Genomic DNA, 20,372 nt, shown 5'->3' on the forward strand with positions numbered 1-20,372 from the left:
CGTGCAGAAGACCGCCAATACACCGCCGCGGCCACGGAATTCCGCCACAGCTGTTATGACCCACATCTCGGAATCCGCCGAAATTCAGACACCCACACAAGTCCGCCACACCAAAGGTCAGTGATAAACTGGCGAAAACAAAACCTCCACCGTCACGCCAACAGAAACACGCCCATGCTATCACGACACACGAATCCACGCGGCGGTCTTCCAACCGCGGTATTCCATTGGCGGTACACACCGCCGCGCTCAAAATACACACACATCTCCAAAACACCGCCACATTGGACAATTCGAAATACCACACCTGATACACATACAAACATCACTCCCACACACCCAACACTATATAAAACACCCACCCGCATCACCCACAAACCCCTACGACCACAATTCACGGACGAAGGCCAGATAGACAGTGAGCACAGCAACTGAGAACCCCACCACACAGATGTAGGAAAGTACCATCTTGCCTGGCATGTTACCCCCATTTTTCACTGTATATATGTTGTTTTAGTTGTATGTGTCACTGGGACCCTGTCATCCAGGGCCCCAGTGCTCCTAAGTGTGCCTGAATGTGTTACCTGTGTAGTGACTAACTGTCTCACTGAGGCTCTGCTAATCAGAACCTCAGTGGTTATGCTCTCTCATTTCTTTCAAATTGTCACTAACAGGCTAGTGACCAATTTTACCAATCTACATTGGCTTACTGGAACACCCTTATAATTCCCTAGCATATGGTACTGAGGTACCCAGGGTATTGGGGTTCCAGGAGATCCCTATAGGCTGCAGCATTTCTTTTGCCACCCATAGGGAGCTCTGACAATTCTTACACAGGCCTGCCACTGCAGCCTGAGTGAAATAACGTCCACGTTATTTCACAGCCATTTTACACTGCACTTAAGTAACTTATAAGTCACCTATATGTCTAACCTTTACCTGGTAAAGGTTAGGTGTAAAGTTACTTAGTGTGAGGGCACCCTGGCACTAGCCAAGGTGCCCCCACATTGTTCAGGGCCAATTCCCCGGACTTTGTGAGTGCGGGGACACCATCACACGCGTGCACTACATATAGGTCACTACCTATATGTAGCTTCACAATGGTAACTCCGAATATGGCCATGTAACATGTCTATGATCATGGAATTGCCCCCTCTATACCATCCTGGCATAGTTGGCACAATCCCATGATCCCAGTGGTCTGTAGCACAGACCCTGGTACTGCCAAACTGCCTTTCCTGGGGTTTCACTGCAGCTGCTGCTGCTGCCAACCCCTCAGACAGGCTTCTGCCCTCCTGGGGTCCAGCCAGGCCTGGCCCAGGATGGCAGAACAAAGGACTTCCTCTGAGAGAGGGTGTTACACCCTCTCCCTTTGGAAAATGGTGTGAAGGCAGGGGAGGAGTAGCCTCCCCCAGCCACTGGAAATGCTTTCATGGGCACATTTGGTGCCCATTTCTGCATAAGCCAGTCTACACCGGTTCAGGGACCCCTTAGCCCTGCTCTGGCGCGAAACTGGACAAAGGAAAGGGGAGTGACCACTCCCCTGACCTGTACCTCCCCTGGGAGGTGCCCAGAGCTCCTCCAGTGTGCTCCAGACCTCTGCCATCTTGGAAACAGAGGTGCTGCTGGCACACTGGACTGCTCTGAGTGGCCAGTGCCACCAGGTGACGTCAGAGACTCCTTCTGATAGGCTCCTTCAGGTGTTGCTAGCCTATCCTCTCTCCTAGGTAGCCAAACCCTCTTTTCTGGCTATTTAGGGTCTCTGTCTCTGGGGAAACTTTAGATAACGAATGCAAGAGCTCATCAGAGTTCCTCTGCATCTTTCTCTTCACCTTCTGCCAAGGAATCGACTGCTGACCGCGCTGGAAGCCTGCAAAAATGCAACATAGTAGCAAAGACGACTACTGCAACTCTGTAACGCTGATCCTGCCGCCTTCTTGACTGTTTTCCTGGTGGTGCATGCTGTGGGGGTAGTCTGCCTCCTCTCTGCACTAGAAGCTCCGAAGAAATCTCCCGTGGGTCGACGGAATCGTCCCCCTGCAACCGCAGACACCAAAGAACTGCAACACCGGTACCCTGGGTCTCCTCTCAGCACGACGAGCGAGGTCCCTTGAATCCAGCAACTCTGTCCAAGTGACTCCCACAGTCCAGTGACTCTTCAGTCCAAGCTTGGTGGAGGTAAGTCCTTGCCTCCCCACACCAGAATGCATTGCTGCGAACCGTGACTTTTGCAGCTACTCTGGTCTCCGTGCACTTCCGGCGGAAATCCTTTGTGCACAGTCCAGCCTGGGTCCACGGCACTCTAACCTGCATTGCACGACCTCCTAAGTTGTTCTCCGGCGACGTGGGACTCCTTTGTGCGACTTCGGGTGAGCACAGTTTCACGCATCCTTGTAGTGCCTGTTTCTGGCACTTCTCCGGGTGCTACCTGCTGCTGAGAGGGCTCCTTGTCTTGCTCGACGTCCCCTCTGTCTCCTGACGCAATTTGCGACATCCTGGTCCCTCCTGGGCCACAGCAGCATCCAAAAACCCTTACAGCACGATTTGCAGCTAGCAAGGCTTGTTGGCGGTCTTTCGGCGGGAAAACACTTCTGCACGACTCCCCACGGCGTGAGGGATCCGTCCTCCAAAGGGGAAGTCTCTAGCCCTTGTCGTTCCTGCAGAAACCTAAGCTTCTACAGTCCAGTAGCAGCTTCTTTGCACCCACAGCTGGCATTTCCTGGGCATCTGCCCATCTCCGACTTGCTTGTGACTTTTGGACTTGGTCCCCTTGTTCCAAAGGTACCCTCGACTGGAAATCCATCGTTGTTGCATTGCTGGTTTGTGTCTTTCCTGCAGAATTCCCCTATCACGACTTCTATGTCCTTTGGGTAACTTTAGTGCACTTTGCACTCACTTTTCAGGGTCTTGGGGTGGGCTATTTTTCTAACCCTTACTATTTTCTAATAGTCCCAGCGACCCTCTACAAGGTCACATAGGTTTGGGGTCCATTCGTGGTTTGCATTCCACTTTTGGAGTATATGGTTTGTGTTGCCCCTATCTCTATGTGTCTCCATTGCATCCTATTGTAACTATACATTGTTTGCACTGTTTTCTAAGACTATTACTGCATATTTTTGGTATTGTGTATATATATCTTGTGTATATTTGCTATCCTCATACTGAGGGTACACTCTGAGATACTTTGGCATATTGTCATAAAAATAAAGTACCTTTATTTTTAGTATAACTGTGTATTGTGTTTTCTTATGATATTGTGCATATGACACTAAGTGGTACTGTAGGAGCTTCACTCGTCTCCTAGTTCAGCCTAAGCTGCTCTGCTAAGCTACCATTATCTATCAGCCTATGCTGCTAGACACCCTATACACTAATAAGGGATAACTGGGCCTGGTGCAAGGTGCAAGTACCCCTTGGTACTCACTACAAGCCAGTCCAGCCTCCTACATTGGTTGTGCAGCGGTGGGATAAGTGCTTTGAGACTACTTACCACTCTTGTCATTGTACTTTTCATAAGAGAAAAATATACAAAACAAGTTCAGTGTATATACACATAACGAAAAAGTTTTGCATTTCCACTTTTCACTCTTTTCTAAGTGCTGAAAAGTACTTCTAACTTTCTAAAAAGTTCTAAAAAGTTGTAAAAGTTTTTTTTCCCTGTCTTTCTAAAAAGCTCTGACAAACTTTTTTCTCTTTTTCTATCACTTTAACTCTCTCTAAAAATGTCTGGCACAGGCCAAAATGTTGATCTGTCCAAACTTGCATATGATCACCTTAGCTGGAAAGGAGCAAGGAGTCTCTGCATAGAGAGAGGTTTGAGTGTAGGGAAGAATCCTTCCTTGGAATTGTTACTTAACATGCTTAGAGAACAAGATAAGGCTAAAAGTGCCCCATCTGTTGAAAAAGTAGCTAATGGTTCCCAATCTGATCCAGGGACTCCCCCAGGAAAAGATTCAGGAAAGAAACTTCCAAGCCTGCCCATTACTAGACAGTCTAGCATAGTTGGTACTGATGTTGAGTCACACCATACAGATAGTGTTGTCTCACATCATAGCAAGAGCATTCATTCTCATCACAGTAGAAATGATGTTTCTGTTAGCCAAGCTGTTAGGGTGCCCTCTGTAAGGGACAGGTCTCCTTCTGTCCATTCTCATCATACTTCTGTTTCAAGACATGTCCCTCCCACCCACCCTGATGACAGATTGTTAGAAAGGGAGCTCAATAGATTGAGAGTGGAACAAACCAGACTGAAGCTCAAGAAGCAACAGCTGGATTTGGAGAGACAGACTTTAGAAGCAGAGAAGGAGAGACAGAAACTGGGTTTAGAAACCCATGGTGGCAGCAGCAGTATTCCCCATAGTCATCCTGCAAAAGAGCATGATTCCAGGAATCTGCACAAGATAGTTCCCCCTTATAAGGAGGGGGATGACATTAACAAGTGGTTTGCTGCACTTGAGAAGGCCTGTGCTGTACAGGATGTCCCTCAAAGGCAGTGGGCTGCTATCCTATGGCTATCATTTAGTGGAAAAGGTAGGGATAGGCTCCTTACTGTGAAAGAAAATGAAGCTAATGATTACAAAGTTCTTAAGAATGCACTCCTGGATGGTTATGGCTTAACCACTGAACAATACAGGATAAAGTTCAGAGAGACCAAAAAGGAGTCTTCACAAGACTGGGTTGATTTCATTGACCATTCAGTGAAGGCCTTGGAGGGGTGGTTACATGGCAGTAAAGTTACTGATTATGACAGCCTATATAACTTGATCCTGAGAGAGCATATTCTCAATAATTGTGTGTCTGATTTGTTGCACCAGTACTTGGTGGACTCTGATCTGACTTCTCCCCAAGAATTGGGAAAGAAGGCAGACAAATGGGTCAGAACAAGGGTGAACAGAGAAGTTCATACAGGGGTGACAAAGATGGCAACACGAAGAAAGATGGTAAGTCTTCTGACAAAGGTGGGGACAAATCTAAAAATGAGTCTTCATCAGGCCCACAAAAACACTCTGGTGGGGGTGGTGGGCCCAAATCCTCTTCTAATCAAAACAAGGAAAAGAAACCATGGTGCTATTTATGTAAAATAAAAGGCCATTGGACAACAGATCCCAGTTGTCCAAAGAAAAGCACCAAGCCTCCTACCACTACAACCCCTACTGCTACACCTAGTGTCCCTACTAATAGCAGTGGTGGTGGGAGCAAACCTACTAATAGCCAATCCAAGGGAGTAGCTGGGCTCACTATTGGTAACTTAGTTGGGGTTGGTCTTGTTAGGGAGACCACAGAGGCTATATTAGTCTCTGAGGGGGCTATTGATTTAGCCACCTTAGTTGCTTGTCCCCTTAATATGGATAAGTACAAGCAGCTACCCCTAATAAATGGTGTTGAGGTTCAGGCCTACAGGGACACTGGAGCCAGTGTGACTATGGTCATAGAGAAACTGGTCCACCCTCAACAACACCTACTTGGTCACCAGTACCAAGTAACCGATGCTCACAACAACACACTTAGCCACCCCATGGCTGTTGTAAATCTCAACTGGGGGGGGTGTTACTGGTCCAAAGAAAGTTGTGGTAGCCACAGATTTACCTGTAGACTGTCTACTAGGAAATGATTTGGAGACATCAGCTTGGTCAGATGTGGAGTTGGAGGCCCAAGCAGCAATGCTGGGCATCCCAGGGCATATTTTTGCTTTAACCAGGGCTCAGGCCAAAAAGCAAAAAGGACAGGGAAGCTTGGATCCTGGAACAATGGACCAAGTGCTCCCTAAAGCTAGGGCTAGTAGAAGTAAAGCACTTCCTACTATCCCTCCCTCTACAGTGGATTCTACTTCTGAGGAAGAAGAATTTCCACCCTGTGCAGAACCTACACCAGAGGAGCTGGAAGCAGACACTGCTGAGCTTTTGGGTGAAGGGGGGCCTGCCAGGGAGGAGCTGAGTGTGGCACAGCAAACCTGTCCCACACTAGAGGGTCTAAGACAGCAAGCTGTCAAACAGGCTAATGGGAATGTCAGTGACTCTCACAGAGTTTACTGGGAGGACAACCTCTTGTACACTGAAGCAAGGGATCCTAAACCTGGAACTGCCAGGAGGTTAGTGATTCCTCAGGAGTACAGAAAGTTCCTCCTAACTCTAGCCCACGACATTCCCCTAGCTGGACATCTGGGACAAATGAAAACTTGGGACAGACTTGTTCCCTTGTTTCATTGGCCTAGGATGTCTGAGGACACAAAGGAATTTTGTAAGTCCTGTGAAACCTGTCAAGCCAGTGGCAAAACAGGTGGCACTCCAAAGGCACCCCTTATTCCACTGCCTGTGGTTGGGGTTCCCTTTGAAAGGGTAGGGGTTGACATAGTTGGCCCCCTTGACCCTCCTACTGCTTCAGGCAATAGGTTTATCTTGGTGGTAGTGGACCATGCCACAAGATATCCTGAAGCAATTCCTTTAAGGACCACTACAGCTCCTGCAGTGGCAAAGGCCCTCCTGGGAATATTTTCCAGGGTGGGCTTCCCAAAGGAAGTAGTATCAGACAGGGGAAGCAATTTCATGTCTGCATACTTAAAGGCCATGTGGAAGGAGTGTGGTGTGACTTACAAGTTCACTACACCCTATCATCCACAAACAAATGGACTGGTGGAGAGATTTAACAAAACTCTCAAAGGCATGATTATGGGTCTCCCTGAAAAACTCCGCAGGAGATGGGATATCCTGTTACCATGCCTCCTTTTTGCCTACAGGGAGGTACCCCAGAAAGGAGTGGGCTTCAGCCCCTTTGAACTCCTCTTTGGACACCCTGTTAGGGGTCCACTAACACTTGTCAAGGAGGGTTGGGAACAACCTTTAAAAGCTCCAAAACAGGATATTGTGGATTATGTACTTGGCCTCAGATCAAGGATGGCTGAGTATATGAAAAAGGCCAGTAAAAACCTTCAGGCCAGCCAAGAGCTCCAGAAGCAATGGCATGATCAGAAGGCTGTTTTGGTTCAGTACAAACCAGGGCAGAAAGTGTGGGTCTTGGAGCCTGTGGCCCCAAGAGCACTCCAAGATAAATGGGGTGGACCCCACACAATTGTTGAGAAAAAGGGTGAAGTCACCTACTTAGTTGACTTAGGCACTGCCAGGAGTTCCCTTAGGGTGCTCCATGTCAATCGCCTGAAACCCTACTATGACAGGGCTGATCTCACCCTGCTCATGGCAACTGATGAGGGACAGGAAGAAGACAGTGATCCTCTACCTGATCTCTTCTCTTCCACAGAACAAGATGCTCTTGTGGAAGGGGTAGTTTTGGCTGATTGTCTTACTGCTGAGCAGAAAGACCATTGCATAAATCTCCTGGGTCAGTTTTCTGAACTCTTCTCTACTGTGCCAGGTACCACTTCTTGGTGTGAGCACACTATAGATACTGGAGACAGCTTGCCTGTCAAAAGTAAGATCTATAGGCAGCCTGACCATGTCAAGGACTGCATAAAACAAGAGGTGCAGAAAATGCTAGAACTGGGAGTGGTTGAGCACTCTGAAAGTCCATGGGCTTCTCCTGTGGTACTTGTGCCAAAACCTCATTCCAAAGATGGAAAGAAGGAAATGCGGTTTTGTGTAGACTACAGAGGTCTCAACCAGGTAACCAAAACGGATGCTCACCCTATACCCAGGGCAGATGAGCTCATAGATACACTGGCATCTGCCAAGTATCTAAGCACTTTTGATTTGACTGCAGGGTATTGGCAGATCAAATTATCAGAAGATGCTAAACCTAAAACTGCATTTTCAACCATTGGAGGCCATTACCAGTTCACAGTAATGCCTTTTGGATTGAAAAATGCACCTGCCACTTTTCAGAGGTTGGTGAACACAGTCCTGCAAGGGCTGGAAGCTTTTAGTGCAGCATATTTGGACGATATAGCTGTCTTTAGCTCCAGCTGGGATGATCACCTGGTCCACCTATGGAAAGTTTTGGAGGCCCTGCAAAAGGCAGGCCTCACTATCAAGGCTTCAAAGTGCCAGATAGGGCAGGGGAAGGTGGTTTATCTGGGACACCTTGTTGGTGGGGAACAGATTGCACCACTTCAGGGGAAAATCCAAACTATTATAGATTGGGTTCCCCCTACTACTCAGACTCAGGTAAGAGCCTTCCTAGGCCTCACTGGGTATTACATGAGGTTCATTAAGAACTATGGCTCCATTGCAGCCCCTCTTAATGACCTCACATCCAAGAAAATGCCTAAAAAGGTATTATGGACAGCAAACTGTCAGAAAGCTTTTGAGGAGCTGAAGCAGGCCATGTGCTCTGCACCTGTCCTGAAAAGCCCTTGTTACTCTAAAAAATTCTATGTCCAAACCGATGCATCTGAATTAGGAGTAGGGGCAGTACTATCACAACTTAATTCTGAGGGCCAGGATCAACCTGTTGCTTTTATTAGTAGGAGGTTGACCCCTAGAGAAAAGCGTTGGTCTGCCATAGAGAGGGAGGCCTTTGCTGTGGTCTGGGCTCTGAAGAAGTTGAGGCCATACCTGTTTGGCACTCACTTCATTGTTCAGACAGACCACAAACCTCTACTTTGGCTAAAACAAATGAACGGTGAAAATCCTAAATTGTTGAGGTGGTCCATATCCCTACAGGGAATGGACTATACAGTGGAACATAGACCTGGGAGTAGCCACTCCAATGCAGATGGACTCTCCAGATATTTCCACTTAGACAATGAAGACTCATCAGGTCATGGCTAGTCTTATTGTCCTTCGTTTGGGGGGGGGGTTGTGTAGGAAAGTACCATCTTGCCTGGCATGTTACCCCCATTTTTCACTGTATATATGTTGTTTTAGTTGTATGTGTCACTGGGACCCTGTCATCCAGGGCCCCAGTGTTCATAAGTGTGCCTGAATGTGTTACCTGTGTAGTGACTAACTGTCTCACTGAGGCTCTGCTAATCAGAACCTCAGTGGTTATGCTCTCTCATTTCTTTCAAATTGTCACTAACAGGCTAGTGACCAATTTTACCAATTTACATTGGCTTACTGGAACACCCTTATAATTCCCTAGTATATGGTACTGAGGTACCCAGGGTATTGGGGTTCCAGGAGATCCCTATAGGCTGCAGCATTTCTTTTGCCACCCATAGGGAGCTCTGACAATTCTTACACAGGCCTGCCACTGCAGCCTGAGTGAAATAACGTCCACGTTATTTCACAGCCATTTTACACTGCACTTAAGTAACTTATAAGTCACCTATATGTCTAACCTTTACTTGGTAAAGGTTAGGTGCAAAGTTACTTAGTGTGAGGGCACCCTGGCACTAGCCAAGGTGCCCCCACATTGTTCAGGGCCAATTCCCCGGACTTTGTGAGTGCGGGGACACCATCACACGGGTGCACTACATATAGGTCACTACCTATATGTGACTTCACAATGGTAACTCCGAATATGGCCATGTAACATGTCTATGATCATGGAATTGCCCCCTCTATACCATCCTGGCATAGTTGGCACAATCCCATGATCCCAGTGGTCTGTAGCACAGACCCTGGTACTGCCAAACTGCCTTTCCTGGGGTTTCACTGCAGCTGCTGCTGCTGCCAACCCCTCAGACAGGCTTCTGCCCTCCTGGGGTCCAGCCAGGCCTGGCCCAGGATGGCAGAACAAAGGACTTCCTCTGAGAGAGGGTGTTACACCCTCTCCCTTTGGAAAATGGTGTGAAGGCAGGGGAGGAGTAGCCTCCCCCAGCCACTGGAAATGCTTTCATGGGCACATTTGGTGCCCATTTCTGCATAAGCCAGTCTACACCGGTTCAGGGACCCCTTAGCCCTGCTCTGGCGCGAAACTTGACAAAGGAAAGGGGAGTGACCACTCCCCTGACCTGTACCTCCCCTGGGAGGTGCCCAGAGCTCCTCCAGTGTGCTCCAGACCTCTGCCATCTTGGAAACAGAGGTGCTGCTGGCACACTGGACTGCTCTGAGTGGCCAGTGCCACCAGGTGACGTCAGAGACTCCTTCTGATAGGCGCCTTCAGGTGTTGCTAGCCTATCCTCTCTCCTAGGTAGCCAAACCCTCTTTTCTGGCTATTTAGGGTCTCTGTCTCTGGGGAAACTTTAGATAACGAATGCAAGAGCTCATCCGAGTTCCTCTGCATCTCTCTCTTCACCTTCTGCCAAGGAATCGACTGCTGACCGCGCTGGAAGCCTGCAAAACTGCAACATAGTAGCAAAGACGACTACTGCAACTCTGTAACGCTGATCCTGCCGCCTTCTCGACTGTTTTCCTGGTGGTGCATGCTGTGGGGGTAGTCTGCCTCCTCTCTGCACTAGAAGCTCCGAAGAAATCTCCCGTGGGTCGACGGAATCGTCCCCCTGCAACCGCAGGCACCAAAGAACTGCAACACCGGTACCCTGGGTCTCCTCTCAGCACGACGAGCGAGGTCCCTTGAATCCAGCAACTCTGTCCAAGTGACTCCCACAGTCCAGTGACTCTTCAGTCCAAGTTTGGTGGAGGTAAGTCCTTGCCTCCCCACGCCAGACTGCATTGCTGGGAACCGCGACTTTTGCAGCTACTCCGGCCTCCGTGCACTTCCGGCGGAAATCCTTTGTGCACAGTCAAGCCTGGGTCCACGGCACTCTAACCTGCATTGCACGACCTCCTAAGTTGTTCTCTGGCGACGTGGGACTCCTTTGTGCGACTTCAGGTGAGCACCGTTTCACGCATCCTTGTAGTGCCTGTTTCTGGCACTTCTCTGGGTGCTACCTGCTGCTGAGAGGGCTTCTTGTCTTGCTCGACGTCCCCTCTGTCTCCTGACGCAATTTGCGACATCCTGGTCCCTCCTGGGCCACAGCAGCATCCAAAAACCGTTACCACACGATTTGCAGCTATCAAGGCTTGTTGGCGGTCTTTCGGCGGGAGAACACTTCTGCACGACTCTCCACGGCGTGAGGGATCCGTCCTCCAAAGGGGAAGTCTCTAGCCCTTGTTGTTCCTGCAGAAACCTAAGCTTCTACAGTCCAGTAGCAGCTTCTTTGCACCCACAGCTGGCATTTCCTGGGCATCTGCCCATCTCTGACTTGCTTGTGACTTTTGGACTTGGTCCCGTTGTTCCAAAGGTACCCTCGACTGGAAATCCATCGTTGTTGCATTGCTGGTTTGTGTCTTTCCTGCAGAATTCCCCTATCACGACTTCTATGTCCTTTGGGGAACTTTAGTGCACTTTGCACTCACTTTTCAGGGTCTTGGGGTGGGCTATTTTTCTAACCCTTACTATTTTCTAATAGTCCCAGCGATCCTCTACAAGGTCACATAGGTTTGGGGTCCATTCGTGGTTCGCATTCCACTTTTGGAGTATATGGTTTGTGTTGCCCCTATCTCTATGTGTCTCCATTGCATCCTATTGTAACTTTACATTGTTTGCACTGTTTTCTAAGACTATTACTGCATATTTTTGGTATTGTGTATATATATCTTGTGTATATTTGCTATCCTCATACTGAGGGTACACTCTGAGATACTTTGGCATATTGTCATAAAAATAAAGTACCTTTATTTTTAGTATAACTGTGTATTGTGTTTTCTTATGATATTGTGCATATGACACTAAGTGGTACTGTAGGAGCTTCACTCGTCTCCTAGTTCAGCCTAAGCTGCTCTGCTAAGCTACCATTATCTATCAGCCTATGCTGCTAGACACCCTATACACTAATAAGGGATAACTGGGCCTGGTGCAAGGTGCAAGTACCCCTTGGTACTCACTACAAGCCAGTCCAGCCTCCTACATTGGTTGTGCAGCGGTGGGATAAGTGCTTTGAGACTACTTACCACTCTTGTCATTGTACTTTTCATAAGAGAAAAATATACAAAACAAGTTCAGTGTATATACACATAACCAAAAAGTTTTGCATTTCCACTTTTTACTCTTTTCTAAGTGCTGAAAAGTACTTCTAACTTTCTAAAAAGTTCTAAAAAGTTGTAAAAGTTTTTTTTCCCTGTCTTTCTAAAAAGCTCTGACAAACTTTTTTCTCTTTTTCTATCACTTTAACTCTCTCTAAAAATGTCTGGCACAGGCCAAAATGTTGATCTGTCCAAACTTGCATATGATCACCTTAGCTGGAAAGGAGCAAGGAGTCTCTGCATAGAGAGAGGTTTGAGTGTAGGGAAGAATCCTTCCTTGGAATTGTTACTTAACATGCTTAGAGAACAAGATAAGGCTAAAAGTGCCCCATCTGTTGAAAAAGTAGCTAATGGTTCCCAATCTGATCCAGGGACTCCCCCAGAAAAAGATTCAGGAAAGAAACTTCCAAGCCTGCCCATTACTAGACAGTCTAGCATAGTTGGTACTGATGTTGAGTCACACCATACAGATAGTGTTGTCTCACATCATAGCAAGAGCATTCATTCTCATCACAGTAGAAATGATGTTTCTGTTAGCCAAGCTGTTAGGGTGCCCTCTGTAAGGGACAGGTCTCCTTCTGTCCATTCTCATCATACTTCTGTTTCAAGACATGTCCCTCCCACCCACCCTGATGACAGATTGTTATAAAGGGAGCTCAATAGATTGAGAGTGGAACAAACCAGACTGAAGCTCAAGAAGCAACAGCTGGATTTGGAGAGACAGACTTTAGAAGCAGAGAAGGAGAGACAGAAACTGGGTTTAGAAACCCATGGTGGCAGCAGCAGTATTCCCCATAGTCATCCTGCAAAAGAGCATGATTCCAGGAATCTGCACAAGATAGTTCCCCCTTATAAGGAGGGGAATGACATTAACAAGTGGTTTGCTGCACTTGAGAAGGCCTGTGCTGTACAGGATGTCCCTCAAAGGCAGTGGGCTGCTATCCTATGGCTATCATTTAGTGGAAAAGGTAGGGATAGGCTCCTTACTGTGAAAGAAAATGAAGCTAATGATTACAAAGTTCTTAAGAATGCACTCCTGGATGGTTATGGCTTAACCACTGAACAATACAGGATAAAGTTCAGAGAGACCAAAAAGGAGTCTTCACAAGACTGGGTTGATTTCATTGACCATTCAGTGAAGGCCTTGGAGGGGTGGTTACATGGCAGTAAAGTTACTGATTATGACAGCCTGTATAACTTGATCCTGAGAGAGCATATTCTTAATAATTGTGTGTCTGATTTGTTGCACCAGTTCTTGGTGGACTCTGATCTGACCTCTCCCCAAGAATTGGGAAAGAAGGCAGACAAATGGGTCAGAACAAGGGTGAACAGAAAAGTTCATACAGGGGGTGACAAAGATGGCAACAAGAAGAAAGATGGTAAGTCTTCTGACAAAGGTGGGGACAAATCTAAAAATGAGTCTTCATCAGGCCCACAAAAACACTCTGGTGGGGGTGGTGGGCCCAAATCCTCTTCTAATCAAAACAAGGAAAAGAAACCATGGTGCTATTTATGTAAAATAAAAGGCCATTGGACAACAGATCCCAGTTGTCCAAAGAAAAGCACCAAGCCTCCTACCACTACAACCCCTACTGCTACACCTAGTGTCCCTACTAATAGCAGTGGTGGTGGGAGCAAACCTACTAATAGCCAATCCAAGGGAGTAGCTGGGCTCACTATTGGTAACTTAGTTGGGGTTGGTCTTGTTAGGGAGACCACAGAGGCTATATTAGTCTCTGAGGGGGCTATTGATTTAGCCACCTTAGTTGCTTGTCCCCTTAATATGGATAAGTACAAGCAGCTACCCCTAATAAATGGTGTTGAGGTTCAGGCCTACAGGGACACTGGAGCCAGTGTGACTATGGTCATAGAGAAACTGGTCCACCCTCAACAACACCTACTTGGTCACCAGTACCAAGTAACCGATGCTCACAACAACACACTTAGCCACCCCATGGCTGTTGTAAATCTCAACTGGGGGGGGGGTTACTGGTCCAAAGAAAGTTGTGGTAGCCACAGATTTACCTGTAGACTGTCTACTAGGAAATGATTTGGAGACATCAACTTGGTCAGATGTGGAGTTGGAGGCCCATGCAGCAATGCTGGGCATCCCAGGGCATATTTTTGCTTTAACCAGGGCTCAGGCCAAAAAGCAAAAAGGACAGGGAAGCTTGGATCCTGGAACAATGGACCAAGTGCTCCCTAAAGCTAGGGCTAGTAGAAGTAAAGCACTTCCTACTATCCCTCCCTCTACAGAGGATTCTACTTCTGAGGAAGAAGAATTTCCACCCTGTGCAGAACCTACACCAGAGGAGCTGGAAGCAGACACTGCTGAGCTTTTGGGTGAAGGGGGGCCTGCCAGAGAGGAGCTGAGTGTGGCACAGCAAACCTGTCCCACACTAGAGGGTCTAAGACAGCAAGCTGTCAAACAGGCTAATGGGAATGTCAGTGACTCTCACAGAGTTTACTGGGAGGACAACCTCTTGTACACTGAAGCAAGGGATCCTAAACCTGGAACTGCCAGGAGGTTAGTGATTCCTCAGGAGTACAGAAAGTTCCTCCTAACTCTAGCCCACAACATTCCCCTAGCTGGACATCTGGGACAAATGAAAACTTGGGACAGACTTGTTCCCTTGTTTCATTGGCCTAGGATGTCTGAGGACACAAAGGAATTTTGTAAGTCCTGTGAAACCTGTCAAGCCAGTGGCAAAACAGGTGGCACTCCAAAGGCACCCCTTATTCCACTGCCTGTGGTTGGGGTTCCCTTTGAAAGGGTAGGGGTTGACATAGTTGGCCCCCTTGACCCTCCTACTGCTTCAGGCAATAGGTTTATCTTGGTGGTAGTGGACCATGCCACAAGATATCCTGAAGCAATTCCTTTAAGGACCACTACAGCTCCTGCAGTGGCAAAGGCCCTCCTGGGAATATTTTCCAGGGTGGGCTTCCCAAAGGAAGTAGTATCAGATAGGCGAAGCAATTTCATGTCTGCATACTTAAAGGCCATGTGGAAGGAGTGTGGTGTGACTTACAAGTTCACTACACCCTATCATCCACAAACAAATGGACTGGTGGAGAGATTTAACAAAACTCTCAAAGGCATGATTATGGGTCTCCCTGAAAAACTCCGCAGGAGATGGGATATCCTGTTACCATGCCTCCTTTTTGCCTACAGGGAGGTACCCCAGAAAGGAGTGGGCTTCAGCCCCTTTGAACTCCTCTTTGGACACCCTGTTAGGGGTCCACTAACACTTGTCAAGGAGGGTTGGGAACAACCTTTAAAAGCTCCAAAACAGGATATTGTGGATTATGTACTTGGCCTCAGATCAAGGATGGCTGAGTATATGAAAAAGGCCAGTAAAAACCTTCAGGCCAGCCAAGAGCTCCAGAAGCAATGGCATGATCAGAAGGCTGTTTTGGTTCAGTACAAACCAGGGCAGAAAGTGTGGGTCTTGAAGCCTGTGGCCCCAAGAGCACTCCAAGATAAATGGAGTGGACCCCACACAATTGTTGAGAAAAAGGGTGAAGTCACCTACTTAGTTGACTTAGGCACTGCCAGGAGTCCCCTTAGGGTGCTCCATGTCAATCGCCTAAAACCCTACTATGACAGGGCTGATCTCACCCTGCTCATGGCAACTGATGAGGGACAGGAAGAAGACAGTGATCCTCTACCTGATCTCTTCTCTTCCACAGAACAAGATGCTCTTGTGGAAGGGGTAGTTTTGGCTGATTGTCTTACTGCTGAGCAGAAAGACCATTGCATAAATCTCCTGGGTCAGTTTTCTGAACTCTTCTCTACTGTACCAGGTACCACTTCTTGGTGTGAGCACACTATAGATACTGGAGACAGCTTGCCTGTCAAAAGTAAGATCTATAGGCAGCCTGACCATGTCAGGGACTGCATAAAACAAGAGGTGCAGAAAATGCTAGAACTGGGAGTGGTTGAGCACTCTGAAAGTCCATGGGCTTCTCCTGTGGTACTTGTACCAAAACCTCATTCCAAAGATGGAAAGAAGGAAATGCGGTTTTGTGTAGACTACAGAGGTCTCAACCAGGTAACCAAAACTGATGCTCACCCTATACCCAGGGCAGATGAGCTCATAGATACACTGGCATCTGCCAAGTATCTAAGCACTTTTGATTTGACTGCAGGGTATTGGCAGATCAAATTATCAGAAGATGCTAAACCTAAAACTGCATTTTCAACCATTGGAGGCCATTACCAGTTCACAGTAATGCCTTTTGGATTGAAAAACGCACCTGCCACTTTTCAGAGGTTGGTGAACACAGTCCTGCAAGGGCTGGAAGCTTTTAGTGCAGCATATTTGGACGATATAGCTGTCTTTAGCTCCAGCTGGGATGATCACCTGGTCCACCTATGGAAAGTTTTGGAGGCCCTGCAAAAGGCAGGCCTCACTATCAAGGCTTCAAAGTGCCAGATAGGGCAGGGGAAGGTGGTTTATCTGGGACACCTTGTTGGTGGGGAACAGATTGCACCACTTCAGGGGAAAATCCAAACTATTATAGATTGGGTTCCCCCTACTACTCAGACTCAGGTAAGAGCCTTCCTAGGCCTCACTGGGTATTACATGAGGTTCATTAAGAACTATGGCTCCATTGCAGCCCCTCTTAATGACCTCACATCCAAGAAAATGCCTAAAAAGGTATTATGGACAGCAAACTGTCAGAAAGCTTTTGAGGAGCTGAAGCAGGCCATGTGCTCTGCACCTGTCCTGAAAAGCCCTTGTTACTCTAAAAAATTCTATGTCCAAACCGATGCATCTGAATTAGGAGTAGGGGCAGTCCTATCACAACTTAATTCTGAGGGCCAGGATCAACCTGTTGCTTTTATTAGTAGGAGGTTGACCCCTAGAGAAAAGCGTTGGTCTGCCACAGAGAGGGAGGCCTTTGCTGTGGTCTGGGCTCTGAAGAAGTTGAGGCCATACCTGTTTGGCACTCACTTCATTGTTCAGACAGACCACAAACCTCTACTTTGGCTAAAACAAATGAAAGGTGAAAATCCTAAATTGTTGAGGTGGTCCATATCCCTACAGGGAATGGACTATACAGTGGAACATAGACCTGGGAGTAGCCACTCCAATGCAGATGGACTCTCCAGATATTTCCACTTAGACAATGAAGACTCATCAGGTCATGGCTAGTCTTATTGTCCTTCGTTTGGGGGGGGGGGGTTGTGTAGGAAAGTACCATCTTGCCTGGCATGTTACCCCCATTTTTCACTGTATATATGTTGTTTTAGTTGTATGTGTCACTGGGACCCTGTCATCCAGGGCCCCAGTGCTCATAAGTGTGCCTGAATGTGTTACCTGTGTAGTGACTAACTGTCTCACTGAGGCTCTGCTAATCAGAACCTCAGTGGTTTTGCTCTCTCATTTCTTTCAAATTGTCACTAACAGGCTAGTGACCAATTTTACCAATTTACATTGGCTTACTGGAACACCCTTATAATTCCCTAGTATATGGTACTGAGGTACCCAGGGTATTGGGGTTCCAGGAGATCCCTATAGGCTGCAGCATTTCTTTTGCCACCCATAGGGAGCTCTGACAATTCTTACACAGGCCTGCCACTGCACCCTGAGTGAAATAACGTCCACGTTATTTCACAGCCATTTTACACTGCACTTAAGTAACTTATAAGTCACCTATATGTCTAACCTTTACCTGGTAAAGGTTAGGTGCAAAGTTACTTAGTGTGAGGGCACCCTGGCACTAGCCAAGGTGCCCCCACATTGTTCAGGGCCAATTCCCCGGACTTTGTGAGTGCGGGGACACCATCACACGCGTGCACTACATATAGGTCACTACCTATATGTAGCTTCACAATGGTATCTCCGAATATGGCCATGTAACATGTCTATGATCATGGAATTGCCCCCTCTATACCATCCTGGCATAGTTGGCACAATCCCATGATCCCAGTGGTCTGTAGCACAGACCCTGGTACTGCCAAACTGCCTTTCCTGGGGTTTCACTGCAGCTGCTGCTGCTGCCAACCCCTCAGACAGGCTTCTGCCCTTCTGGGGTCCAGCCAGGCCTGGCCCAGGATGGCAGAACAAAGGACTTCCTCTGAGAGAGAGTGTTACACCCTCTCCCTTTGGAAAATGGTGTGAAGGCAGGGGAGGAGTAGCCTCCCCCAGCCACTGGAAATGCTTTCATGGGCACATTTGGTGCCCATTTCTGCATAAGCCAGTCTACACCGGTTCAGGGACCCCTTAGCCCTGCTCTGGCGCGAAACTGGACAAAGGAAAGGGGAGTGACCACTCCCCTGACCTGTACCTCCCCTGGGAGGTGCCCAGAGCTCCTCCAGTGTGCTCCAGACCTCTGCCATCTTGGAAACAGAGGTGCTGCTGGCACACTGGACTGCTCTGAGTGGCCAGTGCCACCAATAGACGTCAGAGACTCCTTCTGATAGGCTCCTTCAGGTGTTGCTAGCCTATCCTCTCTCCTAGGTAGCCAAACCCTCTTTTCTGGCTATTTAGGGTCTCTGTCTCTGGGGAAACTTTAGATAACGAATGCAAGAGCTCATCCGAGTTCCTCTGCATCTCTCTCTTCACCTTCTGCCAAGGAATCGACTGCTGACCGCGCTGGAAGCCTGCAAAACTGCAACATAGTAGCAAAGACGACTACTGCAACTCTGTAACGCTGATCCTGCCGCCTTCTCGACTGTTTTCCTGGTGGTGCATGCTGTGGGGGTAGTCTGCCTCCTCTCTGCACTAGAAGCCCCGAAGAAATCTCCCGTGGGTCGACGGAATCACCCCCCTGCAACCGCAGGCACCAAAGAACTGCAACACCGGTACCCTGGGTCTCCTCTCAGCACGACGAGCGAGGTCCCTTGAATCCAGCAACTCTGTCCAAGTGACTCCCACAGTCCAGTGACTCTTCAGTCCAAGTTTGGTGGAGGTAAGTCCTTGCCTCCCCACGCCAGACTGCATTGCTGGGAACCGCGACTTTTGCAGCTACTCCGGCCTCCGTGCACTTCCGGCGGAAATCCTTTGTGCACAGTCAAGCCTGGGTCCACGGCACTCTAACCTGCATTGCACGACCTCCTAAGTTGTTCTCTGGCGACGTGGGACTCCTTTGTGCAACTTCGGGTGAGCACCGTTTCACGCATCCTCGTAGTGCCTGTTTCTGGCACTTCTCTGGGTGCTACCTGCTGCTGAGAGGGCTTCTTGTCTTGCTCCACGTCCCCTCTGTCTTCTGACGCAATTCGCGACATCCTGGTCCCTCCTGGGCCACAGCAGCAACCCTTACTATTTTCTAATAGTCCCAGCGACCCTCTACAAGCTCACATAGGTTTGGGGTCCATTCGTGGTTCGCATTCCACTTTTGGAGTAAATGGTTTGTGTTGCCCCTATCTCTATGTGTCTCCATTGCATCCTATTGTAACTATACATTGTTTGCACTGTTTTCTAAGACTATTACTGCATATTTTTGGTATTGTGTATATATATCTTGTGTATATTTGCTATCCTCATACTGAGGGTACACTCTGAGATACTTTGGCATATTGTCATAAAAATAAAGTACCTTTATTTTTAGTATAACTGTGTATTGTGTTTTCTTATGATATTGTGCGTATGACACTAAGTGGTACTGTAGGAGCTTCACTCGTCTCCTAGTTCAGCCTAAGCTGCTCTGCTAAGCTACCATTATCTATCAGCCTATGCTGCTAGACACCCTATACACTAATAAGGGATAACTGGGCCTGGTGCAAGGTGCAAGTACCCCTTGGTACTCACTACAAGCCAGTCCAGCCTCCTACAACAGAGGCACACAACACCATCACCCATACAACATTACACGCACAAAACACCACACACCACTACACATCAACACACACATCAATACTTACACCACCCCACACATCACCCACACCACCCAATGTCACGCCAAAGACATCCCCGGTTTACCGAGGAGGAGCTCAGGGTCATGGTGGAGGAAATCCTACGGATAGAGCCACAGCTATTTGGCTCACAGGTGCAGCACACATCCATAGCCAGGAAGATGGAGCTATGGCAAAAAATCGTGGACAGGGTCAATGCTGTGGGACAGCATCCAAGAAATCGGGAGGACATCAGGAAGAGGTGGAATGACCTACGGGGGAAGGTGCGTTCAGTGTTCTCCAGGCACAACATCGCGGTACAGCGGACTGGCGGCGGACCCCCACCTCCTCCCCCACAACTAACAACATGGGAGGAGCAAGTCTTGACCATCATGCATCCAGAGGGCCTCGGAGGAGTCGGTGGAGGAATGGACACTGGTAAGTCAAATCTCAACTATCAAATCCCCCACCCTCACATGCTATCACACACACCCACCCTCACCCCCTCCCCTAACACTCACACTCCTCACTAATGTCCTAATAACACAATCCACTCATCCCAACACCAAGCCCTGCATGACACAACTAAGCATGGTCACCCCTCACCAAAGCATGCTGACTGCATATACCCAGAACAATCCCCTAACCATCATCACACAAACCCACACACA

The 20,372-nt window shown here is 48.1% G+C and overlaps 1 protein-coding gene across 9 annotated transcripts in view; it reads right to left on the reverse strand.

Annotated features, from left to right (window-relative positions):
- Positions 1-20,372, reverse strand: part of SYK (spleen associated tyrosine kinase) — a 596,672-nt gene that overhangs the window by 252,056 nt on the left and 324,244 nt on the right. The window lies entirely within an intron of this gene.

Source organism: Pleurodeles waltl, chromosome 1_1, assembly GCF_031143425.1.
Source record: "Pleurodeles waltl isolate 20211129_DDA chromosome 1_1, aPleWal1.hap1.20221129, whole genome shotgun sequence".
Taxonomy (NCBI): Eukaryota; Metazoa; Chordata; class Amphibia; order Caudata; family Salamandridae; genus Pleurodeles; species Pleurodeles waltl.